We start from the raw sequence: 27134 nt of genomic DNA, 5'->3' as shown, positions 1-27134 counted from the left end.
TTTCTAAATGCTAGGTGGTTCTGGGTAAGGCGAAGGTAGGTGGGGAGTGAGTTCCATGTTTTAGCTGCCAGGTATGAGAAGGATCTGCCTCCCATGGTGGTCTTGTTGATGCGGGGTACAGTGGCGAGGGCTTGGCTGGAAGAACGTAGTTGGCGGGAGGGGGTGTAGAAGGACAGTCGTGAGTTGAGGCATTCTGGTCCGATGTCGTAGAGTGATTTGTGTGCGTGGGTTAACAGTCGGAAAGTGATCCTCTTATTGACGGGTAGCCAGTGGAGGTCTTTCAGGTGGCCAGAGATGTGTTCGTTACGCGGGATGTCTAATATGATCCTGGCTGAGGCGTTTTGGATTCGTTGGAGTTTCTTCTGGAGTTTAGCGGTAGTACCTGCGTAGAGGGTGTTTCCGTAGTCCAGTCGGCTCGTGACCAGAGCATGGGTGACTGTTTTTCTGGTTTCGGTGGGGATCCAGCGAAATGTTTTTTTGAGCATGCGAAGAATGTTGAAGCAGGATGAGGATACGGCGTTGACTTGTCTGTTCATTGAGAGAGAAGAGTCCAGGATAACGCCTAGGTTCCGTGCGTGGTCTGTCGGGGTGGGTGCTTTTCCAAGGGCTTCCGGCCACCAAGAGTCGTCCCATGCAGAGGGGGATGTACCTAAGATGAGGACTTCTGTTTTATCTGAGTTCAGTTTCAGACGGCTTTGTTTCATCCATTCGGCAACTTCTTTCATTCCTTCGTGTAGGTTTGTTTTGGCGGTGCTGGGGTCATTGGTGAGAGAAAGGATCAGTTGAGTGTCATCCGCGTAGGAGATGATGTTGAGGTTGTGTTGGCGAGCGATGGCCGCGAGGGGGCTCATGTATACGTTGAAGAGGGTGGGACTGAGTGAGGATCCTTGTGGTACGCCACAGATGACTTCAGTGGCTTCGGACTTGAATGGTGGAAGGCGGACTCTCTGGGTTCTTCCGGTGAGGAACGAGGTGATCCATTCGAGTGCTTTTCCTTGTATTCCGATGTTTCTGAGGCGTTGTAAAAGGGTGCTGTGGCAGACTGTGTCGAAGGCTGCATAGAGGTCGAGGAGGATGAGGGCGACTGTGTCTCCATTGTCCAGTAGGGTTCGAATGTCGTCTGTTGCTGCGATGAGGGCGGTCTCAGTGCTGTGTTTTGCTCGGAAGCCAGATTGTGAGGAGTCGAGGGATTTGTTGGCTTCGAGGAAAGCGGCGAGTTGGTTGTTGACAGCTTTCTCGATGACTTTGGCTGGGAAAGGAAGGAGCGATATGGGGCGGTAGTTTTTGAGTTCGGTGGGGTCCGCTGTGGGTTTTTTCAGAAGGGCGGTGAGTTCAGCGTGTTTCCAGCTTTCCGGGAAGGTGGCGGAGTTGAAGGAGCAGTTGATGACGTCTCGGAGGTGCGGTGCTATGACGGAGTCTGCTTTGTTGAAGATGTGGTGAGGACATGGGTCTGTGGGGGATCCTGAGTGGATAGAGTTCATCAGGCGGATGGTGTCCTCAGTGGAGATTGGGTTCCAGTCGTTAAGAGTGTTCGAGGGGGGGGAATGTTCAGCATGAGGTTGGGTGGGTTGGTCTCCGGGTTGGTTGTCGAAGCTGTTGTGGATGTCCGCAATTTTGTTGTGGAAGAATAGAGCTAGGGATTCGCAGAGGGCTTGAGACGGGGTGATGTCGTTGGAGTTGGCCGAGGGGTTGGTGAATTCCTTGACGATGTTGAAAAGTTCCTTGCTGTTGTGGGCGTTGTTGTCTAGTCGATCCTTGAATGCTGTTTTCTTGGCCTTTCGGATTAGTTGGTGGTGTGTGCGGGTGGCGTTTTTGAAGGCGTCCTTGGTGCTAGTGGTTGGGTCTTTTTTCCAGGCCTTTTCAAGGGAGCGGCAGAGTTTCTTGGACTTCTTAAGATCATCGTTGAACCATGAGGCCTTCTTGCTGCCAGGTTTGCGTTGACGTTTTTTCAGTGGTGCTAGGATGTCGGCGGTGTTGGATAACCATAGGGTGAAGTTGGCGGCGGCTTGGTCTGGGTTAGAAGAGTGGGCTGGGGTGTTTAGAAGGAGTGATGAGGAGATCTGGTCGATGGTGATTTTGTTCCAGTTTCTTTGCAGAGTTGGTTGGAGGTGGTTGGTGGGTTTCGGCTTGTTGTAGGTGAAGTGAACGCAGCTGTGGTCAGTCCAGAGGAGATCCGTGGTGTGGCTGAAGGAGACATGATTGCTGGAGGTGAAGATGGGGTCGAGTGTGTGACCTGCTATGTGGGTGGGGGAAGTGACCAGTTGTTTAAGTCCGAGGTTGGCGAGGTTGTCCAAGAGGGTGGTGGTGTTGCGGTCGTTGTTATTTTCAAGGTGAAAGTTGAGGTCTCCCAGAAGGATGTAATCTTTGGAGGGGAGCGCGTGTGGAGTGATGAAGTCCGTGATGTCTTCACTGAACTTTGCGCTGGGTCCTGGTGGTCTGTAAAGGAGGGTGCCTCTGAGTGTGGTCTTGGGGTCGATGTGGATCTGGAAGTGAAGGTGTTCAGAGTTGGCGAGGTTGACGTCAGAGCTGGTTGAGATGTGGATTGATTTTTTATGGACGATAGCGATTCCTCCTCCTGTGTGGCTGGTACGGTCCTTGTGTGTGATCTTATAGTCTTCAGGGATGGCAATGGTGATGTCTGGGGCGGAGGAAGCGTTCATCCATGTTTCTGTAAGGAAGGCGATGTCTGGAGAGATGGTGTCTAGTAGATTCCAGAGGTCAATGGCATGCCTATGGACCGAGCGGGTGTTGAGCAGGATGCATTGTAGGTGGTTGGGGTCGGGAATCTGTGGTGTGGTTGTAGCGGAGATGTTGTCGGTGCCGATGAATTTGCAGGAGTAGCAAGAGAAAGGACCATGGGTGTGTCCAGGAGCGGCTTGGACGCAGTTGGGGGCGCGGCCGGGGGTAAGGGCTAGGAGGGTGGCGGCATCGTAGGTGATGCGGGAGGGCTGGGCAGCGCGAGGGGCAGGGGGTCTGGCGCTGGGCGCGGTCCAGGCACGGACGGGCGTAGACGGGCTTACCTTTGGCGCACCTTCGGCGCGGATTGGGCGCGGTCGCTGCGCGTGAACGCTGCGCGCGGGAAGAACTGTCATATATGGATAGTGGAGGGGGAGGGGCGAGGGCGGCTCAGCTGGGAGGCGGGTCGGGCACACGAGGACGACAACAAACAAACAAAATGGAGGCGGGGGGAGGAGCAGAGCGGAGCGCTATTGGCAAACGCGCAAACAATGTTAGAAAACAGCAAAATTGAATAGCTAGAGCGCTAATTAGACAAAGCGCTAAACAAGGCACACAGCAGGCGAAAACAAATGCAGGTTTAAAAGTGATTCTTAAGCAGAGCAGCGCTACGATACCAGGTGTCAGCCAGGGACACAGGGAGCGACCACTCAGTCCGTGAGGAGGAGCGAGTCACAGCGTCTACAGGGCGAGGAGCGCTATATTAAGTCAGTGGGAGGGCGGCTCAGCTGGGAGGCGGGTCAGGCACACGAGGACGACAACAAACAAACAAAATGGAGGCGGGGGGAGGAGCAGAGCGGAGCGCTATTGACAAACGCGCAAACAATGTTAGGAAACAGCAAAATTGAATAGCTAGAGCGCTAATTAGACAAAGCGCTAAACAAGGCACACAGCAGGCGAAAACAAATGCAGGTTTAAAAGTGATTCTTAAGCAGAGCAGCGCTACGATACCAGGTGTCAGCCAGGGACACAGGGAGCGACCACTCAGTCCGTGAGGAGGAGCGAGTCAGGGACGAAGATCTTCTGGAGGTGACCACTGGTTGGAGAGGTAAGTTGGGATGCCTGGGGATGCTGGGACACTGTTGGTTGGGCCACCCAAGGCCATGGGACTTCGGGTGCAGGGGTGCCTTTAGGCATCTGGTATTCTTACTAACATTGGTCACGGGGATCCTCCAGAAAGAGGTTGCAGGCTTTGCTTGGAGATTCGGGGCAGGTCAGAGATCACCAGATCTCGGGTCAGGATTGCTGGGGAGACCTCCTTTTGGTGTTGGGCCACTCGAACTCGGGCGACGGGTGCAGAGTGGTGTAGACTCACGGTTTTGGCTGGAGTCTGAGTCTGTTGGTGAGCAAATCCAGTGCTCACAGGAGACAAAGTCTTTTCTGTGGAAGGCAGGGCAGGTCCTCTGGGTTTTTGAGGTTGCTGGTTGCAGGGCACCCCAGATTTCCGCTGGAGCAGATTCGAGGTGCGGACAGGCCAGAAGGGCTGAGGTCAAGTCAGTGGGCGTCCTCCTCTTCTTAGTTTCAGTATGGCTCTTCTGTCCTCATTCTTTTTTCCTTGGTCGGTTCTTGTCTGAGGAGGCAAGGTTCAGGGTGGCCCGTAAATACTAAATTTAGGAGTGTTACAGGTAGGTAAAGTTTGAGACCAATAGATCCCTTCCTTGGGGTGGGTGCACCCCCTATTATGCCACCTTTCAGTGGGAGGGGGGCATATGCCTCACTCTGGTTGGCTAGGTCACCCCAATTACAAGATAGCGGGGACTGAGAGTTGTGCTTCACCTCGTCTCCCCCACCTGAGGGGTGGGTTTGGCAAAAGTGGGCACACATCCCTTCCTCACTTGGTTTTCCTGCCGATTATCCTGCCCAAAGTGGGGGTCAGAACCAGTGGGGGCAAGTTGCTCGAAGCAACAAAAGGCCTGGGGAAGCTCAGAAAGGAGGCAAGCCTTTGAAGCTTCCCCTTCGTGGACCCGGCCCATCTGGGGGGGGGGAGGCTTGGCACCACGTCCCAGGATGTGCATGGTTCCAGACCCCGAGAGCAGCAGGCCCTCGACCCAGGGGTCCAGAAACATGTCTGGTGGTGGCAGCTGGCGAGCAGCCACTCAACCTAGACACTAGTGTTAGGTCGTTTTTCAGGGGGCAACTCCAAAATGCCCTCTGTGTGTATTTTTTATTAAATCCCACGCTGGCATCAGTGTGGGTTTATTGTGCTGAGAAGTTTGATAACAAACTTCCCAGTTTTCAGTAAAGCCATTATGGTACTGTGAAATTTGTAAAGACAAACTCCCAGCACCTTATACCATTAATGACATTACCTCACTTACAATGTCTAAAAATTGACTTAGACACTGTAGGGGTACAGGGCTCATGCACCTGTACCTCCCCATTGGTATGGTGCACCCAGCTAGAGGGGTGGCTGACTTATGCCAGGGCAGTGGGCTGTAGGCATGGCACACAGGGCTCTGTGCCATGTCAACTCTTCACTTTGTTTTGCACCAAAACACACAGCCTGCAAAGGCAGTGTGTGTAAAGGTACAGGGCCTCTAAGGGTGGCACAATAAGTGCTGCAGCCCTTAGAATCCTCCCCTGGCCACAGTGCCCTTGGTAACTGTGGTACCATTTACAGGGGACTGACTTGTAACCCGAGAGTGCCAATTGGGTTTGGTTTTCAATGTAGTTTAGGTAAAGAACATAGGCCCTGGGTACCTGCTTGGCAGGAACCCAGGGCACACTCAGTCAAAGCACATCAGCAGTTTAGTGGGGGCAACCATGCAAAAAGAGGGCACTTTCCTACAATATATTATATATATATATATATATATATATCACGTACAAAATTCCGGTAATACAGCCAGTATCCGCTCACGAAAGGGTCGTTGCTAGGGTCCCGGAAACCCAATATATCAGTCCAAAGATCCTTCAATAAGAAGAAAACGTACAACGACACGCCAGGAGTTGCTGTGTTACAAAGATTTATTCGGCAGCAAAAAAAAAAAAACAACGCGTTTCACCTCTCGGCTTGTGTGAACAAGCCGAGAGGTGAAACGCGTTGTTTTTTTTGTTTTGCTGCCGAATAAATCTTTGTAACACAGCAACTCCTGGCGTGTCGTTGTACGTTTTCTTCTTATTGAAGGATCTTTGGACTGATATATATATATATATATATATAGTAGCACAACTCCAAGAACACGGAAGCCGGCGCACTCTGCAGAACGCACACGCCAGAGCATTTCTAAATGTTTCAGTCTCTTTCCCAGTTTAGGATCTCAGCACTCCGGCTGTTCCTTTTGGAAGATTTATTCAGTAAAAGATACAATCAATGTGTTTGAGGTCATCTGAGCCTTGCTCACAATCAACAATGTAATTACTCAGCATTTAAATACAGTTTCTTTCGTTTTTCTAGATATACATGTAGGACATAAAATGTGGAAGAAAAACTGTCTGCCAAATTTGTTTAGGCAAGATACACATGTAAGAGTAGTATACAAAAAAGAACAAGCATTGGCATAGCCAATAGGTCTCGCTTTTGGGACCTTATAAGTGATTAGCCATGCAACACTTGATGTTGTTTAATGAAGGATATTGTGCTGGATAACTAAACACTTATAAAGTTCCAAAGGCGAGACTTATTGGCTATGCATTGTGGGGGCCTTATAGGTGTTTAGGTAGAGCTATTGACTTTGCCAATGTTTCCAAACTGTGCTGCAGAGAAGTGTGGCTGCTGTGCAGTATGCTGAGAAGTTGTAATTAAAAAGTGTAAGAAGCACTGAGTGATGCTGTGGTGTTGTTGAGTGAAGCTGTGGTGTGCAGGAGTTTCATCTGACGAGGAGGGCAAAAGAAATCAAAAAGAGAGAGAAGAATTCAGAAATCAAGGCTTGATCGAAGTGGGCAGTTTAAAATCAGATGTATTATTTAGGAGAAACAGACAAAGGCCTACTGAGGATCAAACATAGATCTACCGAATGGACTTTTATTTAACCCCTTCGCTGCTCATGACGAGCTGAGCTCGTCATGCAGTACACTGGTCGTGTGCTTATGACGAGCTGACCTTGTCATGAACAATGGTAAATAATGGTCTTCAGCACAGGAGGGGAATCTCCCTAGCAGCCAAGGTGTTAATTCCAGGGCGGCTTGATGGATTGCCCGATGGACGAGAACAAGAGACTTTATGCTACGTGTACAATTTATGCGCATTCATGTTCTGGGAGCTGGGGACAGACAAACCATCTGTCTCTGCAGAGAACAATATTAACAAACATTTAAAAGTAAATCCAGACCCCACATAGGCTTATGTACTGTATGACTCCCTACCACCAAAATGCCTACAGTGGCTACTATGGGAAACCAGAGAGTCTCACTCCTAGTAAAGGAGCCCAGCTGGATTCATTGTGCAGGGTGTTCATTCATGTGGCACAAGTGTGGATGCCACAATCTGAACACATCAGTGAGTGCCGAGATGTATACAGTGGCAGCGCTCCCTCGCAATTACTCAGGTCACAAACCTTTAATGGATATAGAACAAATTCAACCAGAGGTCTGCCTTTACAGCTTTCTTCTTTGTGGGTTGCTGGTTCGATCTTATTTCAGAGAGGTGTGCGTGCCCTAAAGAGGAGAGGAGATGGTCTGTGATACAGCTCATACTCACGGTCTGTAGCGTGGATAAGGTGGGCTTGCCCCAAATAGCAAACGTCTTCAAATATTATCGACACCATTCCAACATTGTACGTGCTTTACAAACTACAACTGGAATATTACTGCCTCATGAAATCCCGTAATATATATGCGTGTGAGACTTTGTAAACTCATTAAAAGGTGCACAGCTTTGCATCGGGCCAGCACAAGACTAGATTTGAATCTAGGATATGTAAAAATCCCAGCTGGGGATTCAATGAAAGTTATGGTGACGTACAAATCTTTTTTAGGGCAAAAGAGTCAGATATTTTCGTCCTTCAAAGGAAAAGCAATATGTTGATGTGGGGGTGAAGAAATGCAATTCAGTCAGCACCACATAGGAATAGAGTTAACCACGTATGAACGTCTAAATGTTTGCTGAAATATTGGTGTGAATTTGTGACAATCAATGCATACATGTTAATTTTGTAAGTTTCCATAAAACAGATTTACATTCACCGACTGTGAGGCTTTACCACAGTGCCCACACATGGACTGCAAGTTACTGGTTCCTGGAAGGCTGCAGACACCTCAGGTCAGTCCCCCACCATTGCAGGAGCATCATTCAAGGCTGCCAGTCTGGGCCTCACGCAGGCCTGGATTCTGCCACCACATTCCTGTGTATGCACTGTCCTGGGGTTCATGCCTCAGCAGCGAACCTGCCACAGAGGAATGCGCCAGCCATCATTCACAGGAAGTGTGGCAGTGTGGTACAGTTCAGCCAGAAGCTTCAGAGGCCAAGGCTGCAAACAGAAACTAAGAAACTCCCTCAGAGGGCCTTGGGTGCACTCAGGCTTTGGGATGGCAGGCGCACAGGCCATAAGTGACAGAGGTTTATGTGGAGTCTACAGGAAAACCCAGAGCTGCCCTTTTAACCACACTTTTGGGAGGTACCTTTCGGGCATGCAGCTTCTCTCCCTTGCTTCAGCCTGGCACCTGTCTTCATTGGTTTGCACTTTAGGGGATGAATATCAGCCTTTTATGTGAGAAATGTGCTTTTAAAGGGCAAGGGTGGCCTGAAGTGATGTGAACATGTAATGATGTTTGTGTATTTACATTAATTGCAGCATTGAGCTTTGTCTCATTATTTTAAGTGACTGATAAGTTATTGTGTGCGTTGATGTTTTAAGAAGTAACATGGCTCTCCACTTTAGAAGTGAACAGCACCACAGGAAAATGATGTCCACGTAAATGAAAGTGTTTGTGGTTTAACTGAAAACCACTTTTCAAAGCAGGAAACATGACATTTCCATAAACAAAACACCAGCTGAGGAGCTCTTGAACGCACTTGTGAGACACAATACTAAATAAATAAAGCAAGTGTAGAGTGGGAAAGAAAGCAAGTACAAATCCCTTACAAATCCCCAGATACCACTGAAGTACGTTAGGCTGTGCTGTCTGAAGGCGTGCCAGCTGGCAAGGAAGGGTTGGAATCAGGGATTAAAACTACATACACAGTGATGCAAGTGAACTTATGAAAGGGTATAAAAACGATCTGAAGACAGTTTTCTAAAGAAAAACACCAGTGGTTGGTCATTGTTTTCTGCCCTAAGACATCCACAAATAGAAGATACCTTTGTGAGTTGCAGCATCGCGCGCGCGGCGGCAAAAGTAAAAACATATGCAGCATCGCGTGCGCGGGGCGCCGAAAGTGAAAGCAGAAAATTGAAAGCAGATGCAGCATCTGCTTGTAAGCGTGCGCCCGCGCGTAACAGCAAGCTCATCGCCACGGTGGTAGCATTTTCGGAGCCCTTACTGAAATCTCGCCAGAGCAACGCATGCGCTGGCTCAGGCGAGACCTAACAAAGGTTAACTTGATATCACAGTGAATTCAATTCTATGTCAGGACCCGGAGGCGAGGATTAGACTTCGTCTCTCTACACTTCATTATAATTAGAATGCGCCAGCAGTCATTTTGTTTGTAAAAGATCATTAAAAAAACGACATCGAGGAGGAGCTACGCTAGCAACCAAGATGGCCGCATAAGCTCCCGGCTCCGCCGACCTCCGCCAGTTGCTCACAAATCCTGACGATTATCCTGACTTCTCACTGGCCTCCCGTGCAGCTGATGTGTTCCTGACTCTAAAGGTGCAATCCCGGGATTTCTAGCTGCTTGAATAATGAAGGTACGCCGTGTACCATTCTCGGCCTAACCCAGAGTTGAAGCCGGGGCCTCAATTTCTAACCCAGCCGGGTTGGAGTTGAATAACATCGGCCGCGGGACGTGGGTAGCGTCCGGTCTCCCGAAGTGGAGTGTTTCTTGTCCGATTTGGATGGTGGATCGGTGGCAGTTTTCTCTCGCAGCTACGGCGGCGTGACGCATCGGTTGCTGTGGTCGGGGAGCCGCTGCCCGGAGGCCCCGTTGGGCTCCCGGGGTCGATGGGCATGGTTCCTCACTGGCGGCGACGGTGTTGAGATCGCGCTTTTGAGAGTGCCCACAGTTGTCATCGATTTGCCTGTGCCTGGTGGCCCGGAGTAGTCGACCTCCGGGGTTCAGAGACCTGCTTGGTCGCTTCGTGAGGGGCGATGGAGCGGGTGGAATGTATACCGTCGCTGCTTACTGTAATGGCCGCCATTGGGGAGCTCCATTCACAGGTCACCGCCACCATCCAGAGGATGGTCGTAACGGGCGATATCATCTGCCGGAGACCATACTCCGACCCTTTGTTAGTTCTGGAACAAGCTGTCTTACCCGCGGAGCAAGAAGCGACTGAGGCGGAGGGCCCCGCGCTGAAGCCAGACTTGGTATCTTTTGTCGACCCCCGAACGACCGCTAGCAAGCCCCGGACTATCGAATCTACATCATGCCCTGTGTCGATACCGCCCCAGATGGACATGGATGATCTTATATTTCAGAGCGAGCTCTCCAGTGACTGTAGGATTGTTACCTCACCCTTTTTCTCCTGGATGGTTCAAATACACTCTAGCGATTTATCCTTGGTGGACAGCGGACATCGTTTGACTCTTAGACTTTGTTTACTATTATCCTGGCCTCAATCCTTCCGTACCGACTTTGAACTTTCTCAACATTTTGATACTCTCATTGGGATGGCGGATCGAGCGGACAGGGCTTGCATGGAAAATCGCAGTGGCCAGGGTTGACTTTGACTGGATGGGTTTGAACAATGACTTCATTTGATACGGGATTTGTAACCTATGCTAGCGCGGGAGTTGGGTGGTTTTTACAAGCTCCCCCCCGTCTGGTTTTAATCGTTGCATTTTATTATTCTGGATACCTATAGGGACGGGTTGCTACTGGCGGGGGGTAAGGGAGACCGGGGGCCTGTTTGATATTTCCTCCTCCGCTCTCTCTTTTTCCTTCTTTTAGGTCGAGTTCCGGGGCGATAGGCACACTGCTAGTGGGGATGGGCCGTAGCCATTGCAGGGGTGCAGGGGTGCAGGGAGGGGGGACAGGGGAGGGGTTTGTTATTTTGCCTTAGTTTAGTTCTATGGCCTTTTTTCTTTCCTTTTTCTTTCACGAGAGTCTGGTTGTTTATCCTGTATTGGTTTTCTTATGTATCGGGGTGTCCGCTTTGTCTTCATTATCCTGAACTATGGGTGGGTGAGCCCTGCTGGGCTCACCCACCAAATCCAAAACGCCTCAGCCAGGCTCATATTGGACATCCCGCGTAAAGAACACATCTCTGGTCACCTGAAAAACCTCCACTGGCTCCCCGTCAATAAGAGGATCACTTTCCGGCTACTAACCCACACACACAAAGCACTCTACGAAATCGGACCAGAATGCCTCAACACACGACTGTCCTTCTACACCCCCTCCCGCCAGCTACGATCTTCCAACCAAGCCCTTGCCATTGTACCTCGCATCAACAAAACCACCATGGGAGGTAGATCCTTCTCCTACCTGGCAGCTAAAACCTGGAACTCACTTCCCACTCACCTTCGCCTTACCCAGAACCACCTAGCATTCAGAAAGCAACTTAAAACGTGGATATTTGACAAGTAATCCCCCACCCCTCCTTAAGCGCCTTGAGACCCTCTGGGTATGTAGTGCGCTATATAAATTCTCTGACTTGACTTGACTTGACTTGCTGGCTGCTATTTCGCTGGATTGTTGATCGTACTTCTCCCTATTGATGTACCGAACTAAGTTGGCATTGCATACTCCTTTGAATTGAACTTTCCACATTGATTTATTCGCTCACCTATCGCAATATTTTATTCTAGGTATGACACCCCATATATGTAAATTTCTCTTGTTTTCTTCAATAAAACCTTTAAAAAAAAATAAAAAAAATAAAAAACGACATCTCCCATGAACACTAGGGAGTGACATCAACATATTCCAACCAATGATAGTACGGTCCATTATATAACATCCAGAGTACGTTATTCCTGTTTTGTTTATGTGGTAATGTGAGCGCTGCGGGAGCTTCCCGCTCCGCGGCCGCTCTTAATTGTATACTTCTGTCATTATCGCCACGGGAGCCCATGCTCCCACGCGGCTGATCTTTATTGAGGCTCGTGACACAGTGCAGTCTCCCTACCCGCAGGGGGGCCGTGTTGTTGAATATACACAGACAGCATCCTCTACCCCCGGCAGCCGGAACATGTCAGTTTCTGTCTTTGAAGCCGACGCATTGTTCCAGCTTCAATTGGCAAACGTGGGGAAAGGTTTAGAGAGCTTGCGCATCCAAAGAGTCTGAAACTGACAGAGTCACACGCGAGCTGCTAAAATAAATAGTCAGCTGTTTCTGCACTCGCATAGTGATTAAATTGCACGAGCCAGTGCCTAAAGGGAAAACACCCTGCGGGGTAAGGCCATTCATTAAAAAAAGGGACACCCCAGGCACTTTTACCCCACAGAAAAACATAAGGGGGCAGTCCCTGCAGTTATCTGTCTTTGAAGACTTGCACTAATTTAATTGGTCTTTAAGACTCTAAACCCCTCAGTTTATGTGGATATCTTCCCTTAATTCATGTTAATCCTCATGGAATACGAGGAAGCTAGAGACTACATGGAAGAGGAGGAGGCTACCTACCTTCCTATAGATGACCAGTTTTGCGAGGTCATGGACGCATCCATCCTCAGGGCGGTGGCGCAGGTGGTGGCCTCCCTGGAGAAGAGACTGGCGGCACAACAGGTGCAGTGGCAGCAACCCCTCAAAGCAAGGGAAGATTCTAATGGGCCCCTGGCCCCCCTACCTCCTGGACAGGCGGCTAACCCACCTTGCGTCCCTCCCCAGAGTGTGGAGAAGCGTAAACGCACAGACAATCCTGAGGTTGATTTAGACACTTTTGCACGCCTTAAGAAGGCCTTTCTAGATCCCTAACCCATCCTATACGCCCAAACATCAGGCCACTCGTTGGTAGTTCCGCTCTAACCACTGCAGACGGACTTAGGGGACGGGGGGATGACTCACCCAACACTTCTGATGGTGATGGTTCTAGACCATGGTGCCCGACAGCCAGATCCCTGTGAGGGTCGGACCTCCTTGCGGACACCAACGGGGATTTATTAAATCCAGATGACCTCCTGCACCCTAGATCAGCAGAATGGTGTCCATCTCCCAAAGTGGCGCCTTACATAGCCAGTCGGCACAGGAAGCCTTTAGATAAAGAGGTGAGGGGTTGTTTCAAAGCAGAGTGCCCCGTCCCTCCCTGGAGGGGAAAGTGGCCACAACACCGGAGATAGATCACTAAATGGCCACTTTTCTCTCTAAATTAGTACGAGATCCTATAAAAGGGTTTGATTGCTCCTGGCGCTCAAGCTAGGATAAGCTCCTGGATGTCACCTGCCCCCTGGCAAAAATCATGGCTATAACGGAGGACGCCAAGGCCTCTGGCTCCCTCATATCCTCAGAGGTAGTGTCTAACTGGGCCCAGCGGGCTATAATATTTCTCGGGAACCAAACTGCGCGATCTCTAAGGAGATCCGTAGGTCACTCCTCATTAAGATTGACCCCAAGCTGGGGGAGCTCTCCACATCAGAGGCGGTGACGATAGCCCAAGGAAATTTGTTTGGGCATCCATTTATAAAGGAATTGGGCAAATTCTTCAATACTTTCAATTCTTTAGACAAGGCGCAATCTTCAATTAAAAGAATCTTCACCCCCTGTGTTTCTGGCACAGCCGGACGAGGTAGGGGGCTCTTGTCCGGCTGCCCGTTCTAAACAGCCTCTTAAGGTGGCGACCTCAGGTGTGGCCAATAGCATGATCCCGGCAAATTTCGGAATTTCTATTAAACCAAATCCCAACCCGTCGTCGGGGAGGCAGAGGCGGCCAAAGAGGCAACTTCAACAATACTCAAGGTGAGAATTCAGGATTCTATGGGAATTTCAATCGGTGGGCGGTTGGCCCTTCTTCAGTGGAACTGGTGGAAGTTATCCTCAGATGCATGGGTGTTACACATTGAGTTTTATGGAACCCGGTCCCAACCTCATCCGCCCAATCCTTTGACATTTCCACCCGAACAGAGAACGCTGGTGGGCTAGTAAGTGGACAGTCTTTTGCAGAAAGGGGCAATAGCTCAATCAGTAATTCACCCTTGGGGTTTTGTCAGCAAAATTTTCCTAGTGGAAAAGAGGGACGGCGGGCCGCGCACGGTCATCAATCTCAAGGAGTTCAACTCTTGGAGACTCTATCGTCATTTCAAAATGGAGGGTATTCTATCCTGCAAGACAAGCTCTAAATCTCTGATTAGATGGTCCGCCTAGATCTGAAGGACGCCTATTTGGCAGGCCTATTTTTCCCCCGCACAGACGATTCCTACAGCGTTGCTGGGAGACCCACATTTTTTAATTAACCGCCGTTCTGTTCAGTCTCTGCTCAACTCATTGGTGTTTCACTAAGCTGATGAAGGCAGTTATCGAGCATTTAGGGGCTCGAGGGATGATACTTATTATTTATCTCGACGATATCCTGCTTACGGATCAATGCCCAACTAGACTTTCCAAACATTTGCAGACGGCAATAGATTTGCTGGAGTTTTTATAATAAACAAGAGCAAGTCAGCTCTGGTCCCATCCCAATCAATGGAATTTTTGAGCTTCATGGTGATAGCAATCGAAGCAACTCTCAGTCTACCACCAAAAAAACTGTCTAAAATTCGACACGAGTTGCGGAGGACAATATCCAAGTCCCACACTTCACTTCCGAAACTGGCGAGGATAGTGGGACTTCTGTCCCCCTCTATCCAAGCAAATTTTCCGGTTCCTCTCCACTACAAGACCCTGCAAAGTTTGGAAATCGAACATCTTCGGAAAGGTCTGTCTTACTCACAGGTGATTCCTCTCTTGCCCGAAGCGAAAGAAGGGATGGGTTGGTGGCAAAGCCACATGGAAGCCTGGAATGGCAGAGAGATTTTCAGCTCTCAACCCGACCTCATAATCGAATCAGACGCCAGCGGTTCCGGATGGGGCGCGCGTTGTGGGGATTTCTCTACAGGCGGAAAATGGTCCTCCATTTAACGCTCTCTGCACATCAACTGCTTGGAGTTGATGGTGGGATCCTTCGCAATTTGCTGTTGGACCAAACAAAATGAAGTGTTCCGTACTCCTCAAAATGGACAATGTGGCAGCAGTACGCTACGCCAATCACCTAAGAGGGACAAGGTCAAAGACACTGTCTGGCCTAGCCCGAACCCTTTGGGTGTATTGTCTAGCCAATCAAATCTCCTTATCAGCGGAGCATCTTCCTGGGAGCTCCAATCAGGTAGCCGACTGCCACTTTCGCCATTGGAGAGATGTCAACCTGTGGAAGTTGCATCCACAGGTCTTTCAACAAATCCAGAACAGGTGGGATCTTTTCTCCATGGACTTATTTGCGTCCCGGCTGGACTTCTTGTTCGACAGCTATTGCAGATGTAGGCCAGATCCACAGGTGACAGCCTTGGACACCGTCCTACAGGATTGGAGCAAGGAACAACCGTACGCATTTCCCCCCTTCGCCATGATAACCAGATTGACAGCACTGATAAGCAGGCAGAAGTAGTGGTGATAACCCCAATTTGGAGATCTCAAGTCTGCTTTCCAGTGATGATGGAACTTTCTTGGGATTTTCCAATCCCTCTACCCCAGTTTCCGGATCTTCTCAGGGATCCACAAGACAATCTTCACCCGCTGGTCCTAGCCGGATCTCTTCGTCTTATGGCCTGGAGGCTTACAGGCAACGTTGGCAAGTGCAAGGTTTTTCAACAGAGGCTTTTTCCTTCCTTGCTAACGGCGGGGCAGATAATACAAACAGATGATACAACTCCACCTGTTTGCAATGGTTATGTTGGTGTCATCAACACCAAACTGATCCCTTGGGGGGCAGATGTTGTCCACGTGGTAAACTTCCTAGCGAGTCTAGCTTCCCAGGGTTTTGCTTATCAATCAATCAATACTTATAGAGCAGCAATTTCGGCAGGTCAATTGCATGTGAATGGTCACCCACTCAGGGAACATCCATTGGGCAGAAAACTGTAAGAGGAATTAGGCTTTCAGTTCCTCCTGAACCCAAGTACACATCCTTGTGTGATATTAACAAGGTCCTGTCCTCATTTCAATCTTGGCCTCATAATAAATATCTGTCCAGAAAACCACTGTTAGCAAAATTGCTAATGCTTCTATGTCTGTTATCCTGTTGCAGAGTTTTGGATGTCCGAGCCCTGAATATAACAGGGAGAGTGTTTACCGGGAAGGGGTTTTGTTTCATATTTCGCGCAGAGCGAAGTCTAATTCTACATCTGTTTGTTACCCAGCTTTACGAGGAAATCCTAAATTATGTGTAGTTCTCACAATTAAGACTTATGAAGTTATGGCTGAAGAACTCCGGCCTCAAGGGGAGAAACAATTGCTAATTGCACTCACCAAACCTCACAAAGCGGTTTCGACTCCTACGATTGCCAGATGGGTCAAGAAGCAGGGATTGATACATCCCATTTTGGAGCCCAATCAGTCAGAGGGGCCATGGCCAAAGGCATTCTGTCTAGGAACTCGCCTTGAGGATATCCTCAATGCGGCAGACTGGTCAAATGACTCCACCTTCAAGACTTTTTATTATTACAGGTTCCCTCTCTGGCAAGCATGCTAGTGGATAAGCTATGAACTAGCCTAATCTCGCCTCCTAATCCTGACATAGAATTAAAAATTTCCTAGCTAACGTAAAGGAAAGTTTAAATTCTATTAAGGACACAGAGGCGAGGATTAGCCCACCCTAAGAATTCTTGGAAACATTCTCCCTTTCCCTTTTTTGGAGATACGTTGATTTTATTATGAAATGATTTATGAAGTGAAAATCTGTTTTGATTTTTGATATTGTTGTTATAATTTTGAATCTTGTTGTGTTATGATACTTGAAATTTCTTTACCGTAGCAAGTAATGGGTATCCCTTTGTTGCAGATGCAGATGCAGATTCTAACAAACAGGAACAGTACAAATGGCGATTGACAGTCGCCGCAAGAAGAAAGAGGAATCTAGAAGGACTACATAGGATGTTATATAACGGACTGTACTATCATTGGTTGGAATATGTTGATGTCACTCCCTAGTGTTCATAGGAGATTTGTTTTTTTATGATCTTTTACTAACTAAAAATGGCTGCTGGAGTAATCTAAATATAATGAGGTGAAGAGAGACAAAGCCTAATCCTCAAATCAGTGTCTTTAATAGAATTGAAAGTTACCTTTACGTTAGCTAGGACATTTTTCATTGCACAGATTATAATCACAGAAGCTTACGGCACTATAATCCAACTGGAATCACAGTGCCAAGACTTATTAGCACTGTGAAACAAGTAACGCTCTACATTCACAAGCCATTTGCATAAAGAAGAGTGGGGTATCCGTTAGCTACACAGATCATCTTAAAGTAGGTAAAATGTCGCTATCTTAGACGCTTCATCATTATTTTGTCTCCCAAATAATTTTTTTTACACAATGTAATCTATAATTACCATACACCGCTGCGGCCAAGCACCCCGCACATGCATCTAGCCCCACGCTTTGATGTATGTTTTTTTTTTGTTGCGCTTTGGATCTGCAGATCTATCGCAAAGTTACACTGTGTGTCACAGCTGCATGAGATCTGCAGATAGAAATTTTTGCCCATGATGAGTACCTGAGAGACACCTTCATGTCTATGAGGTTGCACTATTTTTTCCGTTCCCTGGGCCAAGCGACAAAAAAAATGGGAGACCCAACTCTCCTGTCAGGCTGCGGCCAGCCAATCAGAGCCCTGCTTTTCGCCCGGATCCACAGATGGATCAGCGAAGGATCCGATTCTCTAGATATCTATCTTTCTTTCCTTAAAAACTCCAACACTACTGAGCAAATTTATACAAAAATACAAGAAGGGCTCTTTCTAGACCAGGATCTACCTTTCTGCAAATTTGGTGTAATTCTGTTCAGCAGTTCAGGCTGTAATCATGTCTAAAAACTACAAAATCCCCATAGACAATGCTTTGGGGAAAAAAGAGTATTGGGACCTCCCCTTTTTTACACCCCCGCTTGATGAGTCACCTCGAAACTTTCCAGGTAGCATATGAAATAATGGGTACAGTTGTTTTGAAAATTTCATTAACATTCAAATGGCGCCAAAGTTATTAGCATAACAAAATATGCTTGGTCTATTGGAAAAGTTGGTCCTAACTATAACTACCTACTGGCTATCGCTAGTAGGAGATAGTGTGTGTATATATATATATATATATATATATATATATATATATTATATATATATATATATATATATATATTCACTGAAAAAACCATAGGTTTCAGGCCTTATATAGTTAGGAATTAGCATTTAAAAAACCTTTAAAATTCACTGAAAAAACTATAAGTTTTAGGGGTGTTATAGTTAGCTGGACATTTCACTCATACAAAACCATTGAAATTGCTCCTATATAGTTAGTTGTACTAACTATATTTCGCGCACCCGCAATCCACTGCTGATTATGTCACATATTACATCATTCATGACATTGTCAGTGACATCACTGATGACATCTCAAATTACATCACTGATGACATCATCCAGTGAATGTGGTTTGCTTCGTTCTTTAAATATGCATTATATACATAGCAATTTGCATTGAAGAATGAGTGGATATATACAAATAAATATTTGGATGGAGGATTTAGTAGCAGTGTAATTGACTGTTTACTTGACCAATTTATAGTGTCTCACTAAATATAGTGGATAGTGACTAAACTGTTTGAATATCTGTATCACTTTGTCAGTTGTTGTGTAAACTGGTTCTCCAGTTGGTTACTAGCTATGTGAAAGTCTGTATTAGTTATTGATTAGTTAACTGAGTATTTGTATGGGAGAGTGAATGTGTGTGTGGTTCGGTGGGGGGTGTGTGACTGCCCAAAGATGTGTGAATAGTTGATTCACTAGATATATGAAGTTAAAACGACATGTTCTAACAGTTGTGTGGGTGAGTGAATATCTTTATGGGTGTGGTGATGAGCAAATATATTTCTCAATGGTAAATGTCCAACAAACTAGAAAAATAAAAGGCAGTGTATGTGTCAGTTGGTGTATATTAATAAGTATACATAAGACTCAATGATTGTGTGAGTGACTGTATGGATAACTTTATACTTGTAATAATGATTTTATAATTCACTAAGTATGACTTACTATCTAAATGAATAGATGAAGTTGTGTTTGAATAGGTGTGTAGCTAAGTAAATATGTAAGTATGATCCATTGTTTGCATAAGTGAGTAGGATGACTTCATATCTGAATAGGATGTGTGCTGGTGTGTAATGTCGATTTATGTGTATAAGTATTTTTGATAGTGTTCCATTGTTCATTGACAGCATGTATGAGTGAATCTACAGGTAAGTGATTAGATGTGTGTATACATCTAAAATCACTGAGTGGGTTTTTAGATACTTGTATTGCTGTAACAATGGATTCAAATATGATACTCTTTATTTTACAAAGAGTGATGAAAGATTTTACTAGTGTATGAAAACGTGTATGTGATTGTCACGTGGATGAGGTCATCAGTGATGTCATTTGAGATGTCATCAGTGATGTCACTGACCAGGTCATGAATGATGTAATATGTGACATCATCAGCAGTGGATTGCGGGTGCGCGAAATATAGTTAGTACAACTAACTATATAGGAGCAATTCCAATGGTTTTGTATGAGTGAAATGTCCAGCTAACTAAACACCCCTAAAACTTATAGTTTTTTGAGTGAATTTTAAAGGTTTTTTAAATGCTAATTCCTAACTATATAAGGCCTGAAACCTATGGTTTTTTCAGTGAATTTGCAAGGTTTTTTTAAATGCTAATTACTAACTATATAAGGCCTGAAACCTATGTTTTTTTCAGTGAATTTCAAAGGTTTTTTTAATGCTAATTCCTAACTATATAAGACCTGAAAGCCCACCAGGAATCTCCAGTATGCGCCAGGGGACTGCATTGCAGAGAGGTGTAATGAAGCCACGCCCCTTTTTACACCTTTCTGCAACGCAGCCCCCGTGCATGTTTGAAGAGGGGGAACTAATTCCACTTGCATACTGGGGGCCCCTGGGGGCCAACTAGCCCACCTTGAACCTCCAGTATGCGCCAGGGGGCTGCATTGCAGAGGTGTAATGAGGCTATGCCCCTTGTTACACCTCTCTGCAACGCAGCCCCCTGGCGCATTTGCAGAGGGGGAAATAATTCCCCTTGCATACTGGGGGTCCCTGGGGGCCAACTAGCCCACCAGGAGCCTCCTGTATGCTCCAGGGGGCTGCATTGCAGAGAGGTGTAATGAGGCCAGACCCTTTTTTACACCTCTCTGCAACGCAGCCCCCGTGCATGTTTGAAGAGGGGGAACTAATTCCCCTTGCATACTGGGGGTCCCTGGGGGCCAACTAGCCCACCTGGAACCTCCAGTATGCGCCAGGGGGCTGCATTGCACAGAGGTGTAATGAGGCTATGCCTCTTTTTACACCTCTCTGCAACGCAGGCCACTGGCGCGTTTGCAGAGGGGGGACTAATTCCCCTTGCATACTGGGGGTCCCTGGGTCATATCTGCCCAAACGCCGAAATTTCCGAACGATTGAAAATGATTTTTCTTGAGAAACATTTGGATTTGGATTATCATGTCCTATACTTTGGAATTTTTGAAAGACTGACTTTGAGGATGCTATAAATTACTCAAGTCTGCCCGAACTGTGTGGGTAAAATTGATACCTAGTCACTTTGAATAAGAATGTACTTACGTCTCGTCTAACATTTGGAAGAAATATCTAGTTATATGACAACAGGATACCGACATAACTTGAAGGAAATAAGAACGCCCTGAAGAAGTTCTGTTGTACAGAACGAAACACGTCAGCCGGCTGTGGTACATAAACTTAAGGAAAATAAAAGCATTTGAATATACACCATGATTCAGCGCTTCAATAAGGACTCTAAGTGATATGATTTGATTGGACTTATTGTGCAAGTGGTGCTGTGCCAAACTTTGGAATATTCTCCACTACTCTCTACTACTTAATCTCTACTACTCCACTACTCTCTAATACTCACTCTCTACTACTCATTCTCTACTACTCTACTACTCTCTCTCTACTACTCACTCCCTACTACTCACTCTCTACTACTCACTCTCTACTACTCACTCTCTACTACTCACTCTCTACTTCTCTCTCTCTACTACTCACTCTTTACTACTCACTATCTACTACTCTCTACTACTCACTCTCTACTTCTCACTCTCTACTACTCTCTACTACTCACTCTCTACTACTCACTCTCTACTACTCTCTACTACTCACTCTCTACTACTCTCTCTCTACTACTCTCTACTACTCACTCTCTACTACTCTACTATTCTCTCTCTCTGCTACTCACTCTCTACTACTCACTATTTACTACTCTCTACTACTCACTCTCTACTGCTCTCTACTACTCACTCTACTACTTACGCTCTACTACTCTCTACTACTCACTCTCTACTACTCACTCTACTACCCTCTACTACTCACTCTCTGCTACTCTCTCTACTGCTCTCTACTACTCTCTACTACTCTCTCTCTACTCCATTACTCACTCTCTTCTCTATACCTCTCTACCTCTCTCTACTTCTCTCCCTACTAGTCTCTACCTCTCTACCTCTACCTCTCTACCTCTCTACACGCACACATATACACATATATATATGCATTTATGTATGTGTATATATATATATATATATATACACACATACATATATAAACATATATAATCTGCATATCTATATAAATACAAATATAAATGCATGCATACATATATATATATATGCATACATATGCATGTTATTTACATGGAAGTTTTAAAAACACTAATAAAAGCAAAGCTAAAAAGCCACCTCATTACAAACAGAATGACTTTAACTTAAACGAGGGCGAGATCTATTGCATTGTCAATGCTGGTTTACTTTGGTTCCATCAAGAAGGCATTCAGATGTGTCACACATTTGCCATAAATTCTGAATGTTAGCACTCTAGTTGCTCATTAGATCACTATAGTAAAGCTACTGCTCACCAGGGAAGTCTGCTGCTAATCATACTTTCTATGGCAAAATGAACCCCCTCATTTTGTTCCTTTTTAAATTAAATGTTTTCAGACTTACCACTTCATTCCAATCAAGATGGCTTCTGGTGTGCCATACTTTTGTCATAAGTAAGACTGTTAGCGCTCTAGTTGTTCTTTAGAACACTCTGGGACATTCTGTCATTGGGCTATACTTGGGCTACATCTGGGTGATATTTGGGCTACATTTGGGCTCTTTTGTCTCTGGTGGCCATCTTGGGAGACTGCATGTCAGAATTTTTTAATGAAATAATAGAGGATTTGGGAAGTCACTCAAAATGTGCCCTAATTTTTCTTTCTGCAGCACTACTCATACTTTCTATGGCAAAATATACCCCCCCATGTTGTTCCTTTTTAAATTAAATGTTTTAAGAGTTACCACTTTATTCCAATCAAGATGGCTTCAGGTGTGCCATACCTTTGTAATAAGTAGGACTGTTAGCACTCTAGTTGTTCTTTAGAACACTCTAGGAAGCTGCAGTAGAACACATAGGAATCAACTGACAGTCTATGTCCTTGTTGGATGTACATGTTTTACTGAGAATGTCAGACATCATGCTCACATGACTGAGAAAGATAATGTGAATTTACAGAAAATATGCTTTCAGTTTAGCTTATAGATCCCCTTCCAAACCACTGTGGGAAAAGCATGAGATAATTGTTTTCTTTCAAACATGATTCATGATATCCCAGCAGAAGGCTTTTTCACATGGTAAAATCACCTTAGAACACACCACAATTCCTAAAATGAGTATGGTACCATCAACAAATGATTTATAATGTAACTAAAGTCCTAAAACCCTCTATTAACTACAATGCTTTTTAATGAGGTGCTATCATGTATATTGGTCCCAAGATGGCTGCCAACACTTCTTGGATGAAGTGCTGACAGCCAATCCGATCTCACGATGAGATGTGTGGTTAGGCTCCGCCCAGATATATATGTGTTTTTGAAGTTAATTTTCATAAAAACCACTGGAGCAATTTTCACCAAATATAGCAAAGGCACTTCTGCGTACCAGTCCCTACAATTTTGCCAAGTTTGGTGTAATTCCGTTCAGCGGTTCGGGCTGTAGCCTTGTCAGAACGTCCTATGGAAATTAACATGGGGAAAACACGTTTTGGGACCCCCCTTTTTTCTCAGCCCCCACTTCACGAATCCCCCCGAAACTTTCAGGGAAGGAGCGCAGCGGAGCTGGCCAAAATTTTGGAAAATTACACGCAAATTCCTCAACCGGTGCCAAAGTTATTCCCAATAGAATGTTGCGGATTTCCTATGGTAGCTAGGTCCTAACTATATATACCTACTGGCTATCGCCAGTAGGTAATATATAATATATCTATATACACGAACTGCCTAAACTGTAATCAGATACATGCCATATTACTCATGTTCCTACTTGATAGATTCTTTAACTAATAAGGAAGTGCCCTGATAACCTACCAGTGTTCTTAACATCATTTATTTATTCATATCATTTATAGGGTGCATGATTCACCCCAGTCGAGGTATCTCCGCGCTGTAACAGCCTTAGACAACCAAAATGGAAAGATCAGAACAGTGAGGTTTTTAGTTTTCTGAAGGATTGGTAGTTGGTACAGAGACCTATGTGGCTGGGCAGTTGGTTCCACAGTTGAGGAGCTAAATAGGTAAATGATTTGACCCCTAATCTAGCTGGTTTTATGCGGGATATGAGGAGATCTTTGGACCCCGAACGGAGGGTTCTAGAGAGAGTGTACCTGCCCAACTTGTTTGACATATATCTTGGCCTCATATTGTTTAGGGCTTTAAACACCATGCAGCAAATCTTGAATTTGATTATTTTGCGTATGGGTAGCCAATGCAGTTTACAGAGGAGGGGGAGTGAATCTGTTCTGGGGGGAGCATTGGTTACTAAGCGAGCTGCAGTATTCTGGACTACCTGCAGTCCGTTTAAGGGGGTTTCCTTAGATGAAATCAGCAGAGCGCTGCAGTAGTCCAGGCCGCTTAGCACCAATGCTTGTATCAGGGTTTTTCGTGTGGGTGATAGGAGTAGGGGGAAGACTCTGCAAAGAAGGCTTAATATATGGAAGCATCCCTAGTGGTTGAGGTAGCATGCTCCTCCAAGCTAAGTTTCTGGTCAATTTGGACCCCTAGTTTCTTAACCACTTGTTTTGGGGACGGCGCTGGGCCCAGCTCACCTGGCCACCAGTTGGGTGACCACCTTGTTACTGCATCTTTGAATAACATTATTTAATTTTTTTCTGTATTCAGCTGAAGGAAGTTGTTACTCATCCATTCAGTGATGGTTTTCATGCCCTCCAAGAAGGTGGCCTGAATGTTTGTGTTGTTCTTGTCAAAAGAAAGGAGGAGTTGTGCGTCGTCAGCGTAGGGAATTGGTATGAACTTTAAGTTTCTCAGTAGTGACGCGAGTGGTGTAACATAAATGTTAAATAAGGTAGGGCTCAGACATGAGCCCTGGGGTACACTCTTAGAAACAATGGTGGTCTGTGATGTGAAAGGAACAAGGTTGATGGTTTGAGTTCTCCCAGCCAGGAAATCAGTCAACCATTTTAGGTTGTTATCCTGTATGCCTATAGCTCTAAGTCTCTCCAGCAAGATTTGGTAGGAGATGGTAACGAAAAGTCGAGCAGTATAACAAGCACTACCTGACCATTTTCTGCAAGCATTCGGATGTTGTCTGTGACTGTCACCAGTGCCCATTCCGTGCTATGTCTGGGACGGAATCCTGACTGTGAGTGGTTAAGGCAGTTGGAGGATTCTATGAATTTAGACAGATGTGTGTTAATGTGCTGTAGCAGCTTGCTTTGCAAAGGGAGCAGTGAGATGGGTTTATAGTTAGTGATAACGTCTGGAGGCAGTTTGGCATTTTTCCTGATGAGCAGGATCTAAGCTGCTTTCCATTCCTTGGGAAGCTTGCCTTCTTTTAAGGAACAATTTAAAATGGAACAACTGGGGGCAGCGAGCCGATTGGCGAGCGAGCTGGAGATTTTGGCTGGGATCAGGTCTAAAGGGGAACCAGATTTGGTCATTTGTAGCAGGAATTCAGTGTTCACAGGGGTGAGCATAGGGAATTCCTCAAGTTTATTTGTTCTAGACGAGACAAAGGGGGGTTCAAATATGGGGTTTGAACAGGAGCTAATGGTCGCAGTTATTTTGTTATAGAAGTTATAAATTTTTTGCGAGAGATATCCTGTAATATTGTCACATAAGATATGAGATGGCGCCACTTCCGTGTTGCATGCTTTGGGATTGATTAATGTTAAGTACTTGGAATAAGTCTTTGGGAGTGTTATCTGCCTGATCAAGTTGGTTTGTAATATAAGTTTTTCAGGCAATTTTCAGACTGCTATGGTATTTAGTCTGGGCAGATTGGAATCGTTCTCTGTCGTGGGAATCGTGTGTTCATCACCATTGACGCTCTAGTTTCTTCACTGGCTTTTTCCAGTCTGAAGGTAAGTGGTGAACCAAGAGGTCTGGGGGCATTTGGAGACCGCTGGGGACTTTTTCAAGGGGAACCAATGTGTCTAATGTGGTCTTCATGTTCACCTGAAAGGCTGTTAGACTTTTTTCAACTGTGTCGGAGTCCGAATATTGCGTAGGTATAATAGTTCACATACCAGATATGTTTTAATTTCCTAAGCAGTAGCAACCTTTCTGAGATCAGTTGTCAGCCCTAGTAGACTCTACATATTTCTGTTATTAGGTTAACTGCTTAACCTGTCCTGTGCGTAAATAAGGCTTCTAAAAGCAATAGATGTGAGTCCACTGTGAAATTATTGTGTGTGTGCGTTTACTGTGCGATATTGTATATGTGTTTCAAACCTAAAACCCACCCAGAGTAACCCCTTGGTTGTTTGACCTTAGCCACTGCTTAAGTGGCAAGAGAACAAAGGGAGTGCTTAGTTATCCAGTTGGAGTGCTACACTAACTGAGGCTGCAGAACACCAGCAGTGAATGATACATTTATTAAATAAATGTCTATCTATACCACTTCTTTGTCACCATAAGCCAATCAATATATTACTGAGTGTATTTGCAGCAATACATTTTTTAAGTATTCATATTGCCTACCAAAATAGGAACCAAAACCACTTAACAATATGCTTCAGGGGGTGATTAGACTGATCACCACAGCATTCCTCTCAAAAGTAAATAAGTAATTTCATGTAAGGTAGGATGAATGTTGAATCCGTGACTTTGTCTTGAGTTAGCAAAAACACATTGAACAAAGAAGACCTGATGTGTGAAACAAATACCATTCCCAAATGAATATTTGTATATCGTGTTAAGTAAAGAAATATACCAATACACAAAAATACCAATATATAAATCATATTAATACATTAAGCATGCATGTAATGAGGCACCATTCATGATGATCAGTGTGTACTGGTCTTCCTATCATTTTATTTATTTCTTCATTCGACGTGAAGTAAATTAAGGACATTTTGTAATAAATCGTCATTTACAATACCAGTTCCACAAAGTTTCATTTCTCTCACAATACAATAAGTGGGCATACTATCTTGCTTTCTCAATTGTATTACAAATCACTTTTGCAGTTTTATTATTTATGCTCTTTTATCCTGCTATCACATGTAATACATCTATATGAGAGTACAGTGCATTGCACATTGCAAGTGCTTACTGATATTGAATCGATAATGCATCTATATAAGATTTCATGGAATTTGCCCGTTTTATTCAGCGTGACTAGGTTTCAAATGTCAAACGTTCGTTATTCCAATCTTCCACTGAATGGCTGGCAGTATTCCAGGGGATAGCTCTCTAAATGGGAATACACTTGCTAATGTATGTTCACTTACCTACAGAAAAATAAACATGTATCTAACATGTAGGTATGCTTAGAAACTTTTCATGGTTAGACTCTCAATTGCCTCTGCATATTTTACCTTCCATGTGTTTGTGCATTGGTCATTGAGGTTATGAAGTGTCTTTAATTAATCACTTTTTATGTTCGATAGTCATAAGCATTCAGCAAGAATCCTATTTAGAGTACTAAAGTACAGTTTAACATTATATATATTTATAATAAATTTTAATCAGCTTAAATTAGAATCCTGTTTTTGGTAGGTCCATGACTCATATGATGTTGATTTAATTCATAATCTTTGTCAAAAATCTAAGTCGGTTAACATACATCATAAATATTTGCATGTCAGGAAACCAAAGACTTT

The 27134-nt window shown here is 45.4% G+C and overlaps 1 protein-coding gene across 1 annotated transcript in view; it reads right to left on the bottom strand.

Annotated features, from left to right (window-relative positions):
- The window catches only part of LOC144806080 (uncharacterized), a 235032-nt gene that overhangs the window by 192091 nt on the left and 15807 nt on the right, over nt 1–27134 (bottom strand). The gene's annotated exons all lie outside the window — the stretch shown is intronic.

This window comes from Lissotriton helveticus, chromosome 1_2 (genome assembly GCF_964261635.1).
Source record: "Lissotriton helveticus chromosome 1_2, aLisHel1.1, whole genome shotgun sequence".
Lineage (NCBI taxonomy): Eukaryota > Metazoa > Chordata > Amphibia > Caudata > Salamandridae > Lissotriton > Lissotriton helveticus.
This window is presented reverse-complemented; position numbering and strand designations above follow the sequence as displayed.